Here is an 8,905-nt window from a genome sequence, read left to right on the forward strand (position 1 = left end):
CACAATGAGTTATTTTATGTCATCAAATAGAACTGGACGAGCTAAAGGCCTCATAATATTTCTAATGCTGATAAGGTTTTTCTTCAGAGTCCTTTCACATTTTCAGACCACATTTCTTCTAGTCACAGGGTTTTTTCTTCAGTTGGTTTTGTTTCATATCTTTGAAAGAAACCTAGAAAATTGAATGCTTTCCTACATTTCTTCCATTCACAAGATTTAACTCCAGTGAGTTCTTTCGTGTATTCGAGAATCACCAGTGTATCTGAAGGCTTTAACCACATTTTTTATAGGTTTATAGAATTTTTATAGGGTTTATCTCTGGTACAAGTTATTCCACGGTTATAAAGATGGCTGGAACAACTGAAGGCTTTCCCACATTGCTTATATTCACAGGGTTTCTCTCCACTGTGAGTTCTTTTATGTCTATAAGGGTAACTGAAATGACTGAAGGCTTTCCCACATTCCTTACATTCATACGGTTTCTCTTCACGATGAGTTATTTCATGCCTATAAAGGTTCCTGGAATGACTGAAGGCTTTATCGCATTTCTTACATTCATAGGATTTGTCTCCACTATGAGTTCTTTCATGTTTTTGAATAAAATGCTCAATAAATAATGAACAGAACAGAATGACTAAAGGATTTACCACATTGCTTGCATTAATAGGGTTTCTCTCCAGAATGAGATTTTTCATGGTTATAAAGAGGAATAAAATATGCAAAGGATTTACTACATTTCTTACACTCATGGGGCTTTCTTCCAGAGTGAATACTTTCATGTCTTTTATTAAAAAACAAGGGAAAATCAAATGATTTCCCACATTCCTTATATTCACTGGACTTTGCTCCAGTGTAAGTTCTTTTATGTATTGGATAGGAAATAGAAAAACTGAAGAGTTTACAATTTTCTTTACATCCATAGGGCTTATCTGCAATGGGAATTCTCTGTTGTATTTGAAATAAATTGGAAAAATCAAAGGCTTTCTCACATACTGTACATTTATAAGGTTCATTTACAATGGAAGTTACCATGTGTCTTTGAGTACTTGTGAGATAAATGAGGGCTTTCTGACACTGTTTAGATTTAGATGACTTCTCTCCACATTCTGCACACTCATATTGTTTGTATCCAGAGTGAGACATAATGTGTCTATGAAAGGACAGATGATATATGAACACTTTTCAACACAATGCATTCATGTAGTTTTACTCCAGTGCTAAGGTTTTTTGTTCAGGCTAAGATTTGGAATCTGGGTGAAGGTTTCTCTCCACTGACGACATTATTTAATTTCATCCAGTGTGTTTATCATACGATTTCTGGAAAAATGACTACCACATTATTAATGGTTGTCTCATTAATGATTTTCTATTTATTAAAAGGTCTTGAACTTAGATTGTTACCAATATCAGAAAATTCCACGTTTTCTGCCCTGACTAAAGTGTTTGAAAGTAAATGAATTGATTACTCTCCAACAGAGCTACCTCCACCATAGCTATTTTCAAATATTTATATATACAGTTTCTTAGCACTGTTTCCAAGTGAACTACTTTGCAAACACTGAACATTTATGTACATGGAAGTGTATATTTTTGGTCAACATATTTTATGAATAAAGTTTGCTTATTTTTTTGGTTTAGTTAAGTGACTGTGACATGCTGAGATTCCCTTAAGGAATAATGCTTTCTCTTGTGAGTAGAAACTACCTTAAATATCTGAAAGAATTTTTTTATACTGATTTTCAATATGTTGGTCTCTCCATTGGTTTTCTATATAACTCAAGTTCCTTAAGATTTGTTGGATCACATCTTTATGTGGATTCCTCCAGGAAGGACCTTGCAAAGGCCTCTCTTCCCAGGTAAAAGTCACAATCACATCTTCAAAGGACACTGAGTCCATTTCCTGACTTATTGGGTGTGCCAGTACACTTTCTGCAGATCTCCCAGTACCTACAGGTCACAAGGGTTACAGAGGTTGTGATGAAGCCACCTTGGGGTTCCAGAAGCTGAGGAGAAGAGCAATAGAGATGGGACCCTGAGCTCATGCCATGGAAACCAAGGTTTCACGAGATTGTGGAAAGCAGTCCCATTCTCTCTGACTGCATGCCTGATTGGACCTACTAGATGACTTTCTTTAACTTTTATTTTAGGTTTAGGGCTATGTGTGCAGGTTTGTTATATAGATAAAATTGTGTCATGGGGATTTGGTGTACAGATTATTTCATCACCCAGGTACTAATCATAGTATCCATTAGTTATTTTTCTGAATCCTCTCCCTTCCACCCTCATCCCTCAAGTAGGCTCCAGTGTCTATTGTTCCCCTCTATGTGTCCATGTGTTCTCATCATTTAGCTCCCACTTATAAGTGAGAATATGTGGTGTTTGGTTTTCTGTTTCTGCATTAGTTTGCTAAGGATAATGGCCTCCAGCTCTGTCCATGTTCTTGCAAAGGAAATTACCTCGTTCTTTTTTATGGTTGCATAAACTATGGTGTATATGTATCACATTTTTTTATCCAGCCTACTGTGAATGGGCCTTTAGGTGGATTCCATGTCTTTGCTATTATGAATAGTGCTACAATGAACATACACACATGTTTGTCTTTATGATAGAACAATTTATATTCTTTTGGGTATATACCCAGTAATGGGATACTAAATGACTTTTAAAGTTTTTGCAGTTTCAAACACAAAGGTATCAGAGCTTGTGACACATGTGAGGCAACCATATGAGTCCCAGAGTTGTTCTTGAGAAGTGATTCTCAAAGTGCAGTCCCCAAGCCAGGAACATCAGCATTATCTGGGAACTTGTTAGAAATGCAAATCTTTGAGCTTCACCCAGACCGACTGCACCCAGGCCAACTAAATCATAAACTCTTGTGGAAGGGCTGAGAAATGTGTGTTTAGATATGCTCTTCAGATGATTCTGATGCATGCTCAAGTTTGAGAATCACTGGTCTAGAGAAACCAGTAGTTGGCTCCCCATGCTTGCCCAACACACAGCACTAGGCAGGGCACATCTCATTCCTACTTGCACGGCTTCAACTGCCACCTTTCTATATCTTGCCAAGACTCTCTCTGAGGCTCTTGGTATTGCCTTACATTCAAATTGTCTAAATGAGAGCTTACAGAATTCTCCCCAAGCCTGACTCTTTTCCCTTGAGCCAAAGTTTGTCCTTTACACAGAATCCCTCAGACTCCAAATCCTGAGTCCCTCTATTTCCCTCTCTCTTTCAAATAGTCACCAAATCCTGTTGATTCTTTTGGACAGCAGCTTTTGCATCTGTCTTTTTCTTTTCATCTCCACTGTTTTCCCCTTTACATTTCTTCCCCTCCACATCCTGGGCCTTCATGGCCTCATCTCAGCTGGACTAGCTCCTAGTTGATCTTTCTGCCTCCAGCTTCTCTTGAGAGGCAAAAATGGCTTCCAGAGCTTTGTTCACAGGTGCTCCCACTCTCAGCATAGAATACCCTTCATCCGTATTACCATGCAGTGTGGCAATGTAGTTCAGAATGAAAAAGCATGGATTCTTGCAGGTAGGCTGCCTGAGTTCAAATACTGGTCTCACCTTGTATTAGTCCATTCTCATACTGCTATAAAGAAATATCCAAGATTGAGTAATTTATAAAGAAAAGAGGTTTAATTGACTCACAGTTCCACATGGCTGAGGAGGCCTCAGGAAACCTACAATCATGGTGGAAGGCAAAGGGGAAGCAAGTCACCTCTTACATGGTGACAAAAGAGAGAGGAGGGAACTGCCAAACACTTTCAAAACCATCAGATCTCATGAGAACTCCTTCACTATGATGAGAACGGCATGGGGAAAACTGCCCCTATTATTCCATCACCTCCCACTAGGACCCTCCCTGGACATATGGGGATTATAATTCAGGATAATATTTGGGTGGGGACACAGAGCCAAACCATATAATTGCACCCCTGGTCCCTCCGAAATCTTGTACTTTTCACCTTTCAATATCAATCATGCCTTCCCAACAGTTCCCCAAAGTCTTAACTCATTATAACACTAACTCAAAAGTAAAAGTCCAAAGTTTCATCTGAGACAAATCGAATCTTTCTCACCTATGAGCCTGTAAAATCAAAAGCCAGTTAGTTACTTCCAAGATACAATGGGGGTACAGGCATTTGGTAAATTTTCCCATTCCAAATGGGAGAAATTGGCCAAAACAAAGGGGCCACATGCCCCATGCAAGTCTAAAACCTGGCCAGGAAATCATTAAATCATAAAGCTGAAAAATCTCCTTTCACTCCATGTCTCACATCCAGGGCATGCTGATGGAAGGGGTGGGCTCCCAAGGCCTTGGGCAGCTCTGCCCCTATGGCTCTGCAGAATACAGCCCTCTTGCATGCTTTCATTGGCTGGCATTGAGAGTCTGAAGCTTTTTCAGGTGCACGATGTAAGCTATCAGTAGATCGATCTTTCTGGGGTCTGGAGGACGATGGCCCTCTTCTCACAGCTCCTCTAGGCAGTGCTTCAGTGGAGACTCTATGTGGGGGGCCCAACCCCACATTTTCCTACCATACTGCCATAGCAGAGGTTCTCCATGAGGACTCCTCCCCTGCAGCAGACTTCTGTCTGAAAATCCAGGCATTTCCATACATCCTCTGAAATCTAGGTGGAGGTTCCCAGAGCTCAATTCTTGTCTTCTGCATACCTTCAGGCCCAAAACCACGTGGAAGCTACCAAGGCTTGTGGCTTGCACCCTCTGAAGCCATGGTCAGAGGTGTACCTTGGCCCCTTTTAGCCATGGCTGAAGCTGGAGCATCTGGGACACAGGGCACCAAGTTCCAAGGTTGCACAGAGCAGTGGGGTACTGAGCCTGGCCCACAAAACCATTTTTCCTTTCTAGTCCTCTGGGCCTGTGATGGGAGGGGCTGCAGTGAAGATCTCTGACATGCCCTGGAGACAATTTCCCCATTGTCTTGATGATTAACATTCTGCTCCTCATTACTTATGAAAATTTCTGAAGCTAGCTTGAATTCCTCCCCTGAAAATGGGTTTTTCTTTTCTACCACATAGTCAGGCTACAAATTTTCCAAAGCTTTATGCTCTGCTTCTCTTTTAAACATGAGCTCCAATTCCAAACCATATTTTTGTGAATGCATATAACTGAATGCTTTCAGAATAAACCAAGTCACCTCTTGAATGCTTTGCTGCTTAGAAATTTCTTCCACCAGATACCCTAAATCACCTGTCTCAAGTCAAAAGTTCTGCAGACCTTGCACCCTCTGAAGCCATGGTCAGAGCTGTACCTTGGCCCCTTTTAGCCGTGGCTGGAGCTGGAGCATCTGGGATGCAGGGCACCAAGTCCCAAGGCTGCACAATTGTGCAGGGGCAAAAATGATGCCAGTCTCTTTGCTAAAGTATAGCAAAAGTGACTTTTACTCCAGTTCCCAATAAATTCCTCATCGCCATCTGAGACTACATCAGTCTGGACTTCATTGTCCATATCGCTATCAGCATTTTGGTCAAAAAAATTCGACAAGTCTCTAGGAAGTTCCAAATTTCCCCACATATTCCTGTCTTGTTCTGAAACCTCCAAACTGTGTCAACCTCTTCCTGTTACCCAGTTCCAAAGTTGCTTCCACATTTTCAGGTTATCTTTATTGCAGTACACCACTATTCTGGTACCAATTATCTGTATTAGTCCATTTTCACACGGCTATAAAGAAATACCCGAGACTAGGTAATTTATTTTTAAAATATGGGTGAATTGACTCGGTTACTCAAGGCTGGAGAGGCCTCAGGAAACCTACAATCATTTCAGAAATTGAAAGGAAAGCAAGGCACCTCTTATATTGTGGCAGGAGAGAAAGAGAGAGAAGTGGGGAACTGTCAAACACTTTTAAAGCCATCAGATCTCCTGAGGACTCCTTCACTATCATGAGAACAGCATGGGGGAAACTGCTCCCATAATCCAATCAGCAACCACCAGGTCCCTCCCTTGACACATGGGGATTACAATTCAGGATGAGATTTGGGTAAGGGCACAGAGACAAACCATATCACACCTCTTTCAAGCTGTGTGATCTTGGGCATGACTTCTGACGTCTCTATGACTCTTATTTCTCATCTGAAAAATGGGGATCATGGTCAGAGTTCCTACTTTATGGGACTGTGGTGAGAATTAAATGGGTTACTGTATGTAAAGTACATGGAATGATGCCTAGTTTTGAGGTAAGTACAATATATGTGTTTGTTATTGTTAGTAGTAGTCTCAGTACCTAATCTTGAAACCCAAATCAATTCCTATCTTTTCTTCAAAGACTGTCTTGACATCCAGAAGAAACTTCTCTGTCTTTTGTTTTCCTGTAACATTTAATCTCAGTGATAGAGTCAGATGGAACATTAAGGCTCAGAGAGGGTCTAAGACTTATCCAAGGTCAACCTAAGTGACTACTAGTTAAGACTAAGGCTCCCTGGCACCACAACATTCTCAGATCCTTCTGAAGCCTTCATTTCAATCCCTCTCAATCTTATGTGTCCAAAAAAAATAAAAATAAAAATAGCGGGGGCCCCAGAATAATCAAAAAACACATATTTTAAAATAGCTTTTAAGGTGCCTTTAGTCTTCTTGGTCAGAAGAATGGAAGTACAGGGGTTGGTGTTGAGAAAAAGACCAGGTGTGAGGAATGTGAGCACTAAATGTGTGAAGATGGAATCCAGCTGTTTTTACACTCAGGTTCAGGCATACACATTATCTCCATTCAGAAATCCCAACTTTTACTGGGTAGATGGCAGGGAGATGACCATTGCTCAAGGAGGCTAAGACCCTGTCTCAGAGGAAAAGGGGGAGAAGGATGGGTGGACTGAAACAGGTAGCTATGATTTAATGGATGTCAGTATGATTTGAGAACCCTGAGGCATTGGGCTAAACACTGAATGAGAAAGTCATACAGATGACTAATGATTGGCTTGACTCTGTGACATGGCAGTCTTCTTCCAGCTTCCTTGACAGGCTGGAGAAGCCATTAAAATGTGAGCATGGTTTGTTCTGACAAGTTTCTGCAGGACCAAAAAAGAGATTTGAAAGAATCGTGGCTTTCCAGACAGCAACCTTCTGGCAAACAGGACTCAGTCTGGACTGTTAGAGATTGGGATATCCTGGGTTTTAGCATCCACAGGCTCAGCTGCCCAGAAAGGCAAGCTCCCCTCATAGAATGAAACACCAACGGAAACTGAGGACAAGGCAGTCAAGTAGGTATTATAGTTTGAACGTTTGTCCCCTACTAAACCTCATATTGAAATTTGATCCTAATTGCTGGAGATGCAGCCAAATGGAAGGTGTTTGGGTCATGGGGGCAGATAGTTCACTAATAGATTAATGCCCTCCCTGTGAAGAGGGATGGGGAGGGTGAGTGAATTCTCACCCTATTCGTTCCCAGGACAGCTGGTTGTTAAAAACAGTCTGGGAATATAATTCGAATTGGACTTTCAAGATGGCCGAATAGGAACAGCTCTGGTCTGCAGCTCCCAGGGAGATCGACATAGGAGATGGGTGATTTCTGCATTTCCAACTGAAGTACCTGGTTCATCTCATTGGAACTGGTTGGACAGTGGGTGTAGCTCTCGGAAGGTGAGCTGTAGCAAGGCAGGGCATCGCCTCACCCAATAAGTGCAAGGGGTTGGGGGATTTCCCTTTCCTAGCCAAGAGAAGCCATGACAGACAGTACTTGGAGAAACAGTACACCCTGACCAAATGCTGTGCTTTTCCCACAGTCTTAGCAACCAGAAGACCAGGAGATACCCTCCCGTGACTGGCTCAGTGGGTCCCATGCCCACAGAGCCTTGGTCACTGCTAGTGCAGCAGTCTGAGATTGACCTGCAATGCTGCAGCTTGATGGGGGGAGGGGTGTCTGCCATTGTTGAGGTTTGAGTAGCTCACAGTGTAAATAAAGCAGCTGGGAAGCACAAACTGGGCTGAGCCCACCACAGCTCAGCAGGGCCTACTGCCTCTATAGATTCCACTTCTGGGGGCAGGGCATAGTAGAACAAAAGGCAGCAGACAGCTTCTGCAGACTTAAATGTCCCTGTCTGAGAGCACTGAAGAGAGCAGTGGTTCTCTCAGCATAGCGTTCAAGCTCCAAGAATGGACAGACAGCCTCCTCAAGTAAGTCCCTGATCCCCATGTAGCCTGACTGGGAAACACCTCCCAGTAGGGGCTGACAGACAGCTCAAACAGGTGGGTGCCCCTCTAGGAAGAAACTAACAGAAGAAGGATCAGGCAGCAATATTTGCTGTTCTGCAGCCTCTACTGGTGATACCCAGGCAAACAGGGTGTGGAGTGGACCTCCAGCAAATGTCAATAGACCTGCAGCTAAGGGGTCTGACTGTTAGAAGGAAAACTAACAAACAAAAAGGAAAGGCATCAACATCAACAAAAAGGACATCCACACGAAAACCCCCTCTGTAGGTCACCAACATAAAAAACCAAAGATAGATAAAACCACAAAGATGGGGATAAACCAGAGCAGAAAAGCTGAAAATTCCAAAAAACAGAGCATCCCTTCTCCTCCAGAGGATTGCAGCTCCTCACCAGCAAGGGAACAAAACTGGATGGAGAATGAGTTTGACAAGTTGACAGAAGTAGGCTTCAGAAGGTTGGTAATACCAAACTTCTCCAAGCTAAAGGAGCATGTTCTAACCCATGGCAATGAAGCTAAAAACCTTGAAAAAATGTTGGATGAATGGCTAACTAAAATAACCAGTGTAGTTAAGACCTTAAATGACCTGACGGAGCTGAAAATCACAACACAAGAGTTTCGTGATGCATGCACAAGCTTCAATAGGTGACTTGATCAAGTGGAAGAAAGGATATCAGTGATTGAAGATCAAATTAATGAAATAAAGCAAGAAGACAAGATTAGAGAAAAAAGAGTGAAAAGA

The sequence above is a fragment of the Papio anubis genome, chromosome X (assembly GCF_008728515.1).
Source record: "Papio anubis isolate 15944 chromosome X, Panubis1.0, whole genome shotgun sequence".
In the NCBI taxonomy this organism is placed as follows: domain Eukaryota; kingdom Metazoa; phylum Chordata; class Mammalia; order Primates; family Cercopithecidae; genus Papio; species Papio anubis.